Genomic DNA, 12,971 nt, shown 5'->3' with positions numbered 1-12,971 from the left:
TTGAACATTTTCTTTGACCAAGATATCCATTTCTTCTATCTTGTCTTCAATGACTGAGATTCGTTCTTCTATCTCTTGTATCCTGCTGGCTTGCTTGCTGCTGAGGTTCCTGTTTGAGTATCTAAATTTTTCATTTCCACTTTTGCCTCAACTTGAGTTTACTTTGTCCTATTTCCATTTGCATGTCTTGAATTGTTTTCTTCATTTTATTCCTCTGTTTGTGTTTTCATCTTTTAAAATGGATTCATTCATTTTCTCTTTAATCACATTGGCAAACCTATTTTAAAGTCCTTGTCTCATGCTTTTTGGCTCTAAATTGAGACATACTGTCCTGGTTGTTATTGATTATGGTTTTTTTTTTCTTTTTTTTTTTTTTTTTTTTTTTTTTTTTTTTTTTTTTTGCTGGAATGTAGGCATCTGGGTTTGAGATTAATACAATTCTAGGTGAATTTATTCATTGAATAAACCTGTTCTTCTCTTTGTATTTCATTTCCTGATTTATGGTGCCCTCTCTGTTACTTAAGAAAATGTGGTAGCCATGAGATGTCTGGTAAGGCTGCTTCTGGTATCCTTCATGTGTCACCCCTTGGGATTTCATATAGTATGTTTTTAATACTATGATCTGTATAGTGATGGGCAAGAAAGGGGCAAGGTTCTCCTGGAGGAGTATAGAGTATGATAAAAGGCAGTATGGACCACTATGATCTTAGTCCCTTGGGAATGTGTGCATAGAGTGAAGAGAGGGTACAATAGGTGGGCTGCTAAAGAGCTGGTGATGAGATTGGGCAACTTAGATTTGGAGGAGATGAGGGAGTGGAAAGGACTGAACCTTGCCTCCCTACTTCCTTGGCTGGCATGCCCATTCAGTTCCCAGGTAATGCTTGCAGGTGTTGGCAGTTGAAATATAGAATTGAGGTTATGAGTGAGACTATAGGAAGAGATTTTTCCCACTGAGCACCTAGTCAACCACTGTAAACCTTCTTAAATTATGAACAAAAACAGATCTTATATTTCTTAGTTTTTGTCATGGCAATGGAAAAAGTAACTATCTTTTTTAGGATGGAACAAAGAATAAGATATTCATGCTTGCTGATCATATATGTGCCTTGTGTAAAAGAAGTCAGTTATAACATAAGATATATTTTGTTTTTGCATAATATGAAATCTCCATAACAGGCAAAAATGGTAGCAATGGAAGCTAGACTAATGGCTTACAAGAGCCAAGTTCATTGTAGAGAAGTAAAAGACCACGAATTTCTAGTAATAGGTAAATGTGCTCAGAGAAGTAATAACATTTGATAAATGTAGATAGTGGTAGTTATTTGGCTTATAGATATATTAAGATTATTCAACTGTATGCTTGAAGTATTTATTCCAAACAAATATTCCAAAATTTCTACCAGGGCTGGGGAGATAGCTCAGAAAACATATTTTCTGTGCAAATAGGAGGACCTGAACTTAATGCCCATAACTCACATGAAAATAAAGCAACGCATAGCAGCATGTATTTGTAACTTCAGCAGAAAGGTAGATCCTTTCTTGCAAAGGAAGATACAGGAGTGTGTGCATGAAATCAAATAGCAGGAGAGGCAGAGAAAAAAATTGTTCATTTTTCTTCTGCACTATTCTTGCATGTCTGCCTCCCTTAAGTCACCCAGTTCAGCTTTCAGAATTCCTTTGTCCTCTGTTTTTACTACAATCCTCTGGTCCAGTTGTCTCACAGAGGCAGTGCTGTCTAGATGTCACCCTAGTCATTGGTTCTCCTAATTCTGTGACCCTTCAATACAATTTCTCATGTTGTGGTGAGCCCTAACCATAAAACTATTTTGTTGTTACTTTATAATTGTAATTCTGATATTGTTATGAGTTGTAATGCAAATATCTGGTATTCAAGGTATCTAATATGTGACCCTCCAAAGGGTTCATGACCCACACATTGAGAACTGCTAAGATAGAAGCACTGAGTGTTCTTCATGAACTTGATAAGTTCATGTGGCACCTTCTGTAATTTCTAAACTCCAGTGTGTTTTACCTGCATCCACTTCAATTTCCCTCCCAGACTTGCTAGTATATTATAGTTTCTAAATTAGACCTTCAAACTACGTTTTTTTTTGTTTTGTTTTTAAATCTATGTATGCTCTTATGGTTTTAATTGGGTTGCAGGTAGGCTCAAGAAACAGATTTCTACTATAAGATATTTGAGGGAGATGTGTTATAATCTTCAATATACTACTGATTTGATTACCTGCAGAAAAGGAGTCACTTATAATACAGCACAGATGGATGACATTGCATTAGATAGAAACCTGCTGAGGGCAAGGCTCTGTTAAGCCATATGGTTCATACATTAAACTGTTGTATTAGCAATGGGTACTGATATAGTCTTCTGGAAAGTAAATGAACCTAAATCTTTTCCCAGCTATACTGGGTTACGTCTACAACACTGGAAATCATAAGGCTTTGACATATTAGTTCAATGCAGAGTTGTTAGGTGATCCAAAACCACATTTCAAGTTCTAGAGCTTCCAGATAATCTGAGTATCTGCTTATCTGAAATAACTCATCCAGAAGTGGCTTTGGAGTCCACATATATGTTGAAGACCCAGTTGCATATTGCTTTTAGACATACTCTAAAGTTTCAGGGGGTTCAGATGAACAAGTGCAATATTTGAACAACAGAGAATAATTATGTAGCAAAATTATAAAATTCTTGTTTCTTACACATATATAGCAACAGATGCTAAAATTTTATGAACAAGGGGCAATTTACAGAGATTTGTATTTAATCAGATTCATTTAAAAAGTAAAGTGAATTGGAGATAGACTGAGTGTTGTACACTAATGTGTCTTTTACTTATTGATTAGGGAAGTATACATTTTTTTTGGCATATCATAGAAGAAAAATCCTAGGTGTTCAAGAGGAAATAACAACATAATGTATTATTTCGAACTTGACCATTACCTACTTCAACTACTTTTTCTACATGAGCCTAGAGACCTTTCACCACCTTAAGATTAGAAATGCATTAGCAAAGAATAGTGCTGCAGTTCTAAGAATTCTGTAATCCAAGATGGAGTTAAAAGTACAAGATTGAAGAAGATTGCTTATTAACTGATACTTGTTGAAAATGAAGAATATGTCATGATGAAATAATTAAAATGTTCTTTTGTTTTGGGAATTATCCTCAATTAAATCACAGCCAATGACTCATATGGTCACTAAGTTGTTGCTTGGCTGGGAGAAGTAATGGATAAGGCCAACTTTGAAATTGCCTGTCCAGTACAGATGGGAATGATGGATCTCTGAATTGTAGAAGGAAAGCAGTAATGTTATATGCTAGAGCAAGTATGTCCACATTGACATGATTTGTGGATATCATCCAGACTGGATTTCTCTGGCTTCTGCTGGAGTAAATCAAAGGGATCATGTGCACAGTGCCTCTCAAGGAAGGTACAGAGATCTTTGAAGCACTTAATAGTAGGTTTCTGTTATCCAAGTACTACAATTATTTTCCTTACTAAAAACAAATAATTCAATGGCTGATATCAAACTTAGACACTATTGGGCACAATTCTTTGTGACACTAATCCTTGTCCATTTGATTTTTTTAAAAAAAACTTACTCTACTTTAAATGGAATATATATTTATGCTCACTTGCCTTTGTACAGCTATAAGTAGATATTGGCTTTGAATTTTTTGTTTTTCTAATACCTAATACATGATCAAAATTAAGGGACTTCAGTGTGACTTATTCACAATCTAGATACTCCATACATTGTTGCTTCTGACCAATGCTTGATTTGCAGCAAAAGAACTTTAACAATTGTGTTAAATAACATTCATAGTCATGGACCTGAAGTAAAATTGGCTTGGAATGGATCCCTCCATAAAAGAAACATCAAGTGTCTTGTTGAAGAATCAGACATAGGACCAGGTGATAGACAATAACCTATCCACTGAAGTAATTCCATCCAAGGTGTAATATCTTATTTTACTAGATGTCAGATGACATTGTTCTGCCCTTAGCTCAGTAACTAATAAGAGCAGTGACCCATGATTTTTCCCAGTTCTCAACTTTGTTCTCTTTATTAAGTGAGACTATTTTCATAGAAATAATTTAATTGTTGGAGGGTGGGTAATTCACCAGATCATTTTGGATTTTTTATCTCAGTGAGATCATAGAAAAATGATGATATCTGATTACCATGGAGAGACTGGATTGCTAGAGAATAATTAAATAATTATATATATATACATATATCATATATATATACATATATCATATATATGTATATATATATGAAATTTGGAGTCTTTTTCTTTTTTATTAGAGTTTTTTCTATTTACATGTCATATGATAACTCCTTTCCTGGTTTCCCCTCCAAAAAAAAAAAAAGGAATAAAAAAGAAAAGAAGAAAACCCTGTTTCCTCTCCTCTCCCCCTGTTCACCAACCCAAGCTCTCCTGCTTCCTGGCCCTAGCATTCCCTTACACTGGGGTATAGACCCTTCACAGGACCAAGGGCCTCTCCTCCCATTGATGACCAATTAGGCCATCCTCTGCTCTACATATGCTGCTGGAGCCATGAGTCTCATCATGTGTACTGGTGGTTTAGTCCCTGGGAGCTCTGAGGGTACTGGTTAGTTCATATTGTTTTTTGTCCTAAGGGGCTACAAACCCTTCATCTTCTAGGGTCCTTTCTCTAGCTCCTTTAATGGGGACCTTTAATGTGCTCAGTCCAATAGATGGCAGTGAGCTTCTACTTCTGTATTAGTGCAGTACTGTCAGAGCCTCTCAGGAAACAGGTATATCCGGTTCCTGTCAGCCTGCACTTGCTGGCATCCATAATAGTGTCTGGACTTGATGATTGAAAATGGGAAGCATTCCCAGGTGGAACAGTCTCTGGATTGTCCTTCCTTCAGTCTCTGCTCCATAGTTTGTCTCCGCAACTCCTTCCATGGATATTTTATTTCCCCTTTTAAAAAGGTATGAAGTACAGGGGTTTGTTCTTGTTGTTTTTTGTTTTTGTTTGTTTATTTGTTTGTTTTGTTTTGTTTGTTTTATTTGTTTTTGGAGGGGAAACTGGGAAAGGAAAAATCATATGACATGTAAATAAAGAAAATATCTAATAAAAAAAAAGAAGGTATGAAGTATCCACACTTTGGTCTTCCTTCTTCTTGAGTTTCTTGTGGTTTGTGGATTGTATTTTGGGTATTCCAAGCTTCTGATCTAATATCCACTTATCAGAGAGTGCATACCATGTGTGCTCTTTTGTGACTGGGTCACATCACTCAGGATGATATTCTCCAGGTCCATCCATTTCTCCAAGAATTTCATAAGTTCATTGTTTTTAATAGCTGAGTAGTACTCTGTTGTGTAAATGTACCACATTTTCTGTATCCATTCCTCTGTTGAGGGACATCTGGGTTGTTTCCAGTTTATGGCTATTATAAGTAAGGCTACTATGAACATAGTGGAGCATGTGTCTGTGTTATATATTGGTTCCATATAACATATATGTTTCTTCTGGGTATATGCCCAGGAGTAGTATATCTGGGTCCTCTGGTAGCACTATGTCCAATTTCTGGAGGAACTGCCAAACTGATTTCTAGAATGGTTGTACCAGCTTGCAATCCCACCAGCAATGAAGGAGTGTTCCTCTTTCTCCACAACCTCACCAGCATCTATTGTTACCTTAGTTTTTCTTCTTAGCCATTCTGGTTGATGTGAAGTGGAATCTCAGGGTTGTTTTGATTTTCATGGAGTCCTTTTCTTCTCTGTGGAAATGTCAATGGGTAGGGATTGAGGTACAACTCAATGGCTGCTGACTGGGGGACAGATAATGCTCTTGTTTGGGGCCCTGAGTTTCATCCCATATTGGGTGGTTCTAACTACCTCTAACTCCAATTCCCGTCATTGCAATACCTTTTGCCTCCTTAGGCACCTGCATTCATTTACATGTAGCTGCACATACACATGTAACCAAAAAGAAACTAATGGAGACCAAACAACTTAAAATGACCACTTCACCAAAGAAGGAAGATTTAGCTTGCATCTATCCAGATATGACTGGATTGACTGAGACTATGTCTAGTGTAAATCACTGAATGTAGAGCAAACCAAGAAAATTATCCACACATGAATACTATAGGGAAACATCTCACTGTAGTACAACAGACTATGTGTGATATCTGTTTCTTTCTCTTTTCTTGTCTGATGTATAGAAGAATGATAGTAGCTAAATTTACAGGTTAGTCTTTAGGGGAAATAAAGAATAATATCCAGATGGTGATAAGGTTTTCTGTTTTCTTCATTAAAGGAGAGGAGAGCAACTTCTATTAGGCAAGTGGTTTTTGCATTCTGGTTAGACTTATTTTGATATTGTTTACTTTTGATTACTATTTTCTAAGTGTTGGTAGGAGGGCCTATGGATGCTGAAGGACTTGATAATCTGACTGCACTATCTTCTTCCTAGTTTTCCCCCTCACTGTCATTCTTAGGTTTCTCTGCTGAAAAAATGATGAACAAAGCCAACTAAGGCAGAAAATAGTTTATTTGACTTACATATCCCAATCAGAGTTCATAAATAAGGGAAGCCAAGGCAGGACCTCAAGCAGAGAATGAACCTCAAGGCAGGAGCTGATCCTAAGATCATACAGGAACACTAGTAAATGGCTTTCTCCCCATGGCTTGCTCACCTTATTTTCTTATATCACCAGAACCACATCTACAGTGGGAAGATCCTTCTCCCATTCATTAATCATGTAATGTCCCAAAGACTTGCCTACAGGGCAGTATCTGATCAAGGCATCTTCTTGATCCATGTTTCTTCTTCTCAGATGACCCTTGTTTATGTCACATTGACAAATTTAACAAGCACACCCACTTTTCTTTCTAAGAGTAGCGCATGTTAAATTTCCAAGAAGTCATTTCTAACTAGCTTCTTCTCCTCTTTTCACAGAAGCCACTGTGGGCAGATAAGAAAGCAGGGAGAAAGGAGACACTGTTCTTACATCTCTTTCTTGCCACACCTGGAGGTGGTGATTGCTCTCCTTTATGAGTGGTAGCTTCTCTTCATTGTTCCAGCACTGATCCAAAAAGCTCTTGTTGATTCTCTTAGCCTCAGCTCTGCAAGACCACCTCCTTCCTTACAGTACCCAGTTTAGCAGGACTAAATGCTTCCAAGAGTTTCTAATCTTCATTTGCATCCCACTCTTTCAATCCCTGCATCTTCCCAGCATCCCACCCCTAGGCCTTGCCCTGTGCCCTGCATTGAATGCAGTTTGGTTTTTTTTGTTTAGAAACAGTAGTTTAGTTTTTACTGCCTGGAGCTGGCATGATACAATCATAAAATGACTGAGTCACTTCCTTGTTTTACACCCACATGCCATTAAGACCCAATGGAAAGTGGCTAGTTCTTATATTAGCACTCTTTAAAAGAAAATTGTTTCTCAGAAGCCATCAAAAAGTTATTCTCAACTGTGTGCCCAAATTCCATCATATATCAATTCTTATGCCAAATGTTGTCGTCCAAAAATGAAGTGTAGTCATGGGGTAAGACTTTAATTTTCTAAACAAAATGTAGGGTAAAGTACATGGAATCCCAGTTAGATATGTTTTATTTTGGACACATGGTCAGACTTACCTCAGCTTGAAGCATGTGGGCTTCATGGTAGAGGTTGTGTAGCTGTTAGAATGAGAGCAGATAAGCTTTCTTTCTGGAGAAGCTATCTGCCTTGTATTCTACATGCTTTTATCTCTGCATATTGAACCTACCTGTTCACTGCCTGTTTCTTTAAATAACTGTGAGATCAGCCTGATTTTGTTTTTTAATAAAAATAGTCAAGATCGAGAATTTTGATTGTCATTTAAAAGGCAAGTGTCAAATATTTCTTCAATGGAGGTTTAGACCAATGTGTCAAGATTTCCAGTGTCTGTTCCTTGACAAGTTTTGAAATGAAGCTTCAGTAAGATTGTGAAAATAACAACAATATCAGCAGACACCAAAAGTGTAGACTTTATACTATTAGAGGTTTGCTTATTCCGTGGCCTTTATTTTTAAATCAGAATAAAGCATTGTGAAAAAAACTCTACAGAAAAGAAATATGTGTACATTTGTACATAGAGTGAAGCCATTTGTACATAGAGTGAAGACATTTCCATAGACAGAAGGATATCCCCTGTATTGAGATGGGCAGCCTCAATCTTTGAGAGGCATTTATTATTGTCTTTCTAAATCACTCAAATTCCTTTTCAAATGTTTTGATGTCCATGCTAAAAGTAAATCTTCATCTACCACCTCCATTTTCTTCTATTGCCAAGAAAAAGTAGAGTACTGAGAAAAATAGTGTGGACTTTGCATTCCAAATGAATAGGTTGGAACCCAACCCCATCACTTGTCAGTTTTGTCCTGTGATGCAAAACATTTTACCCAACAGCATAAACATGATGGTCATTTTTAATGTCATTGGACCCAGCCTTGATTAAGAAAGACCATGTGTTTTAAATTCTGTATTCTAAAACTGTCCAAGATCCTAATCATTTTGTGTCTTAATAGGTGGAAAGCACTATCTCCATGTTGCAACACTAGTAAATAATCTGTAAATGACATTGATTATGATTATGTATTTTACAATCATATTTGCTAATCCAAACTAATGTAGAAAATACTATAAACTGCCAGTCAGGAGTGTCTGTATTCACATGGATGTCAACCATGCACAAAAGGTTTCCAGTTGCAGGTATTAGGAGCTTATTGTAGTTTTCTACTTTGTAACATCTTGGATTATGTGACTCTTTTGTACCCAACACAGAAGCCAATCCTAGGCCACATCAACTGATTGTTTACTTTCTCTCTATAATGATGATAAACTAGACTCCATATGCGTACAGTTTCTGCTGAGTTTCTGCCTTAGAATTACCACATATGCAATGGAATTATCAAGGAAAGCTTGGGAACTAGGGGTTGTTCCTTAGTCACTACCACATAGAGTTTATTGACTATGCAGCAGCTGATTTGCTCTGTTAGCTAATGAGGGAAGTAATGTTCAGTCTCAGCTTCTCCATCTTTAAAATGAAGAGGCTCAGTAGAAAAATATTATCAATAAAATAAAATACCTTTATTCTAAAATTATTCTCATGTCTGTGTGTGGGAGTGGGAGCGTGCATCTTGAGGTCAAAGGTTGACATCAGGTATTTTCCACCATCACTTTCTACCTTACTTACAGAGCCAAGGACATCTTATGCAAGTAGCTCATAACAGACTTATTTATTCTAAACAATCAAAGATAAATCATGTAATATGTTTATTTTTAAACAATAGGTTTTCTTATAAATATATCATAGACGTGTTTATCTAAGTGTATCAATAATAACTGTGTCTGGAAAAATAATGTTTAGAATTGATATTTTATATGGCCTGGTCAGAGAAAATAAGAACTGCAGAAAAAAGTTATGTCTTAGAAGAATTAAGACTAAAAGGAGTACATACAAATAATTAAAGTGGGAGTTTTGTTGTTTAACTATCTTTTAAAAAATAGTATAAATCTGGGGACTGATATCCAAAAATAAAGTAGACTTATATAGATTAAAATTGATGGGTAGTCAGTTGACTAAGACTAACAAAATTAATAGGTTATTAAAGTTGAAATTGTTATAGTAGCTTTCTCTATGATTCTCGAAAATTAGAGTCAACTAAGAAGTTCTACAGTAGGTAAATGAGTAAACTTTGTCTCAGCCTGTATTAATGGATTATCATTCAGTGTTAAAGAGAAAATAGGTATCTGGAAATGAAATTATTTATGAGTTGGGGGGTTGTTTTGGGATCTTTTATATATATATATTATGGAGTATAATATAATTATATATCATATCTCGTGTTGTGCATTGTGTATCATATTTCACATCTCATATCTGTATGTGATATATCATATAGTCTTTATACCTCATATATCATATTACATATTGCATATTACACACTACACATTACATATTACATATATATATATTACCAAATGTCTGATAAATTACTTACAGTATGATTATCAATGGGACAACTTGGGAGGGAGTGAAATTGTGGGTAGAGTAAAAAGACAAAAGGGGAATGGGAGTCTAGATAAATGGCTCAGTGGTTAAGAGTACACACTTTTCTTGCAGAAGACCTGTGCTCAGTTCCCAGCACCCACATAACTACCTTATAATCTCCCAATTTAGGGATCTAGCATCTTCTGTTAGGTTCCCCAGACACCTCCATTTATGTGTGCCCAAACACATATACACATAATTAGAAGATTAAAAAATAAATCATAACAAGAGACAAATCATAGTCAGGGAGTGAAAGAACACAGGGATGGATAGAACACTGAGGTATTTTAGGGCAATAGAATCATTCCTCGTGATGCTATGGTTTGTGATACATGTGATTACATTATTTGAAAAATCCAAAGTATGCAACAAACCAAGAAGAAACTTTACTATAAATTCAGGACTTGGGGGATAATGATGGGTTAGTTTAGAAGGAAGATGATTGTGTGGGAAGCTGTAAACGATTTATAGACATTCCAGTCTCCACTCAGTTTTGCTGTGAATCTAAGGTAGAAACCCTATTAAAAGAGACATTTCTCAGAAGAACATTACAGAAACAAATTTTCAAAGCTGACAGACTGAATAAGGGCCTCATTCTACGGAGTTCTGACATTTAAATGTATAAGCTCTAGGTGTAATTTTACTCAAGATTGTCAGTGTTGTTTGGGAGTCTTTTCTAAAAAATCTAGATGTCACATCATAGCAGATAAAATTATCCTTAATTTATATGATACTTTTCCATTTGAGCACAAAAGTGTGGATTTAACAATGCTCTTTGTTATTTTTTGGCATTTATAGTTTGAATGAATAGGGAAGTGGAAGGCTTATGTTTTTCTGAGGGCTGTATATAAGGTCAACAGTTTGAATGCAGAAAAATCAAAGATGTAAAAAAAAAAATCTAGCCACCAACAAAGGAAATAAAGGTATATGGAGAAGACAAAATGATAGCTTCATGGATGACAAATATGATATTATATATGAAGTTTATACTATCATTTGAAAAAATGACAAATTTCATGTTCTGTTTGGATTTTTCAATAGAAATAGGCAGGAGGGCTCCCTTCTTTCAAAGTACATATGAGTTACTAAATTTCTTGGGAGCAGAAAGCAAAATTATCAGCTGCCATTTGCCTGATTGTGCCTTAAATCTATTGCTTGAATAATTTCCTTAGACAATCTGACAGACAACAATTTGGTTCATTTTGAAAGCATGAGCTAGGGATAAGGTATGAGAAATTGGAGATGGTTTTGTAGTGTATTTATAATTAACACTAATTTAAACATTTCTTGAACGAGAAGCTTACAAATTACTTTCAAATTTCTTTCAATAATATCTTATAGTCTTGATATTCACTACAGAGCTATCCAAGGGAAATCTCATTATCACAGGGAAGTACATAGTATAGACTAATTTGTTGCCAATTAGAGCAGAATTATAAATGTAAGGCTAATTAGCAGAACCAAAAATCTATATATTTCAGTTTATATCCTCCAGATTCACCCAAACAAGTGGAAAAAATATCACAGTAATATCTGGACAGTGGTGACATAAGTCTTTAATCCCAGCACTTGGAAGGCAGAAGCAGGTAGATCTTGGATCTCTGAGTTTGAGACCATCCTTGTCTACAGAGCCAGCTTAGGGCTACACACATAAACCTTGTGTTGAAAAACAAAACAAAACAAAAAAAAAAAACAAAAGCAAAAATAATGTCAGTAATAATACCAGAAAAAAATGCAGCCCTTTGAGTATTCCACCTCATTTAACTGGAACTATTTACACCTTATTCTGGGAGTATTTAAAATTTAAGGTGCCTTTTGCTTCCTGGGTGGCATCATGTAGCTTTGCTATGGGCTTTCCCTGCTTTTATAGAAACACTTCACCAGCTAGACTCTTGCCAGTTCCACAATACAAGATCTTGCAAGTGCTTACTCTAAACCAATGCTTTTTTTCAAACTCTAGTTGAAGACCAGCTGCCAGTCTGCTCCAGTTCATGGAGTCATATATTACAGCACAAATTCTTTAAGTTATCTGTATATTTTATTTACTTAACCCATCAAGGTAATTCCCCCCCCGCAGTCCCCCCCCCTCTGTATTTCTTCAGTTTCTATAGTCTGAGAGCAAAGAAAAGACTGTGAGGAAAGAAAGAGGGCCTGCCAGAGATGCTACTGTCCGTGGTCCTGAAGCACAACTGTGTGATAAAGGTGTCCGGAAATTATCGTTTAGCTTGCATTTGATGATATTGCCCACTTTCTCCTAGACATTTTAAATGTGATCAGCGGTTATGAGAAAACAAAACACAGTCAAGGAGACATTGGGGAAGAAAGAAGAGGAGCATAAAGAGCTAGTGTAGAGATAGCAAGACACTTGAGCGCCATGTAATTTCCTAACAACTGAATATGTTCAATTTAGGAGCAACAGTGGATGAAAACACCGCGACACAGCCAAGGATAAAAGGGCATTAGGAATGCGTGTATCCGGTGATACAGGGTCATCTAAGTATAGCATGAACAAAAGATCCAGTGGCAGTGGACAAGGATTCCAGATGGAATCAGTGTAGGCAGCATTCCAAGTTGCCAGAAGCTTTCTTCTACTTTTTGCGCTTTGATGTAGTACAGACAAAGCCAAAGTTGTCATTCGGCACTCACTGTGATCGAACAAAGACAATTGTAACTTATGCTTCTTCCTGTATATAGGTGTGTACCGTTTTTTGCCTCTAAGCAAATCTCGCCGTTAGACCCCATCACCAAGCTCCCAGTACTTTTTGCTGGCAAGGCACTCATGTCTCTAATGCATGTTCCCAACCTCTATGAAGACAGAGCGCAACCTTAAACATTTTGGATATTTCAACATGCCTAGAGTGCTTAATACCGACAACTACAATGTCT

The sequence above is a fragment of the Mastomys coucha genome, unplaced genomic scaffold (assembly GCF_008632895.1).
Source record: "Mastomys coucha isolate ucsf_1 unplaced genomic scaffold, UCSF_Mcou_1 pScaffold20, whole genome shotgun sequence".
In the NCBI taxonomy this organism is placed as follows: Eukaryota; Metazoa; Chordata; class Mammalia; order Rodentia; family Muridae; genus Mastomys; species Mastomys coucha.
This window is presented reverse-complemented; position numbering follows the sequence as displayed.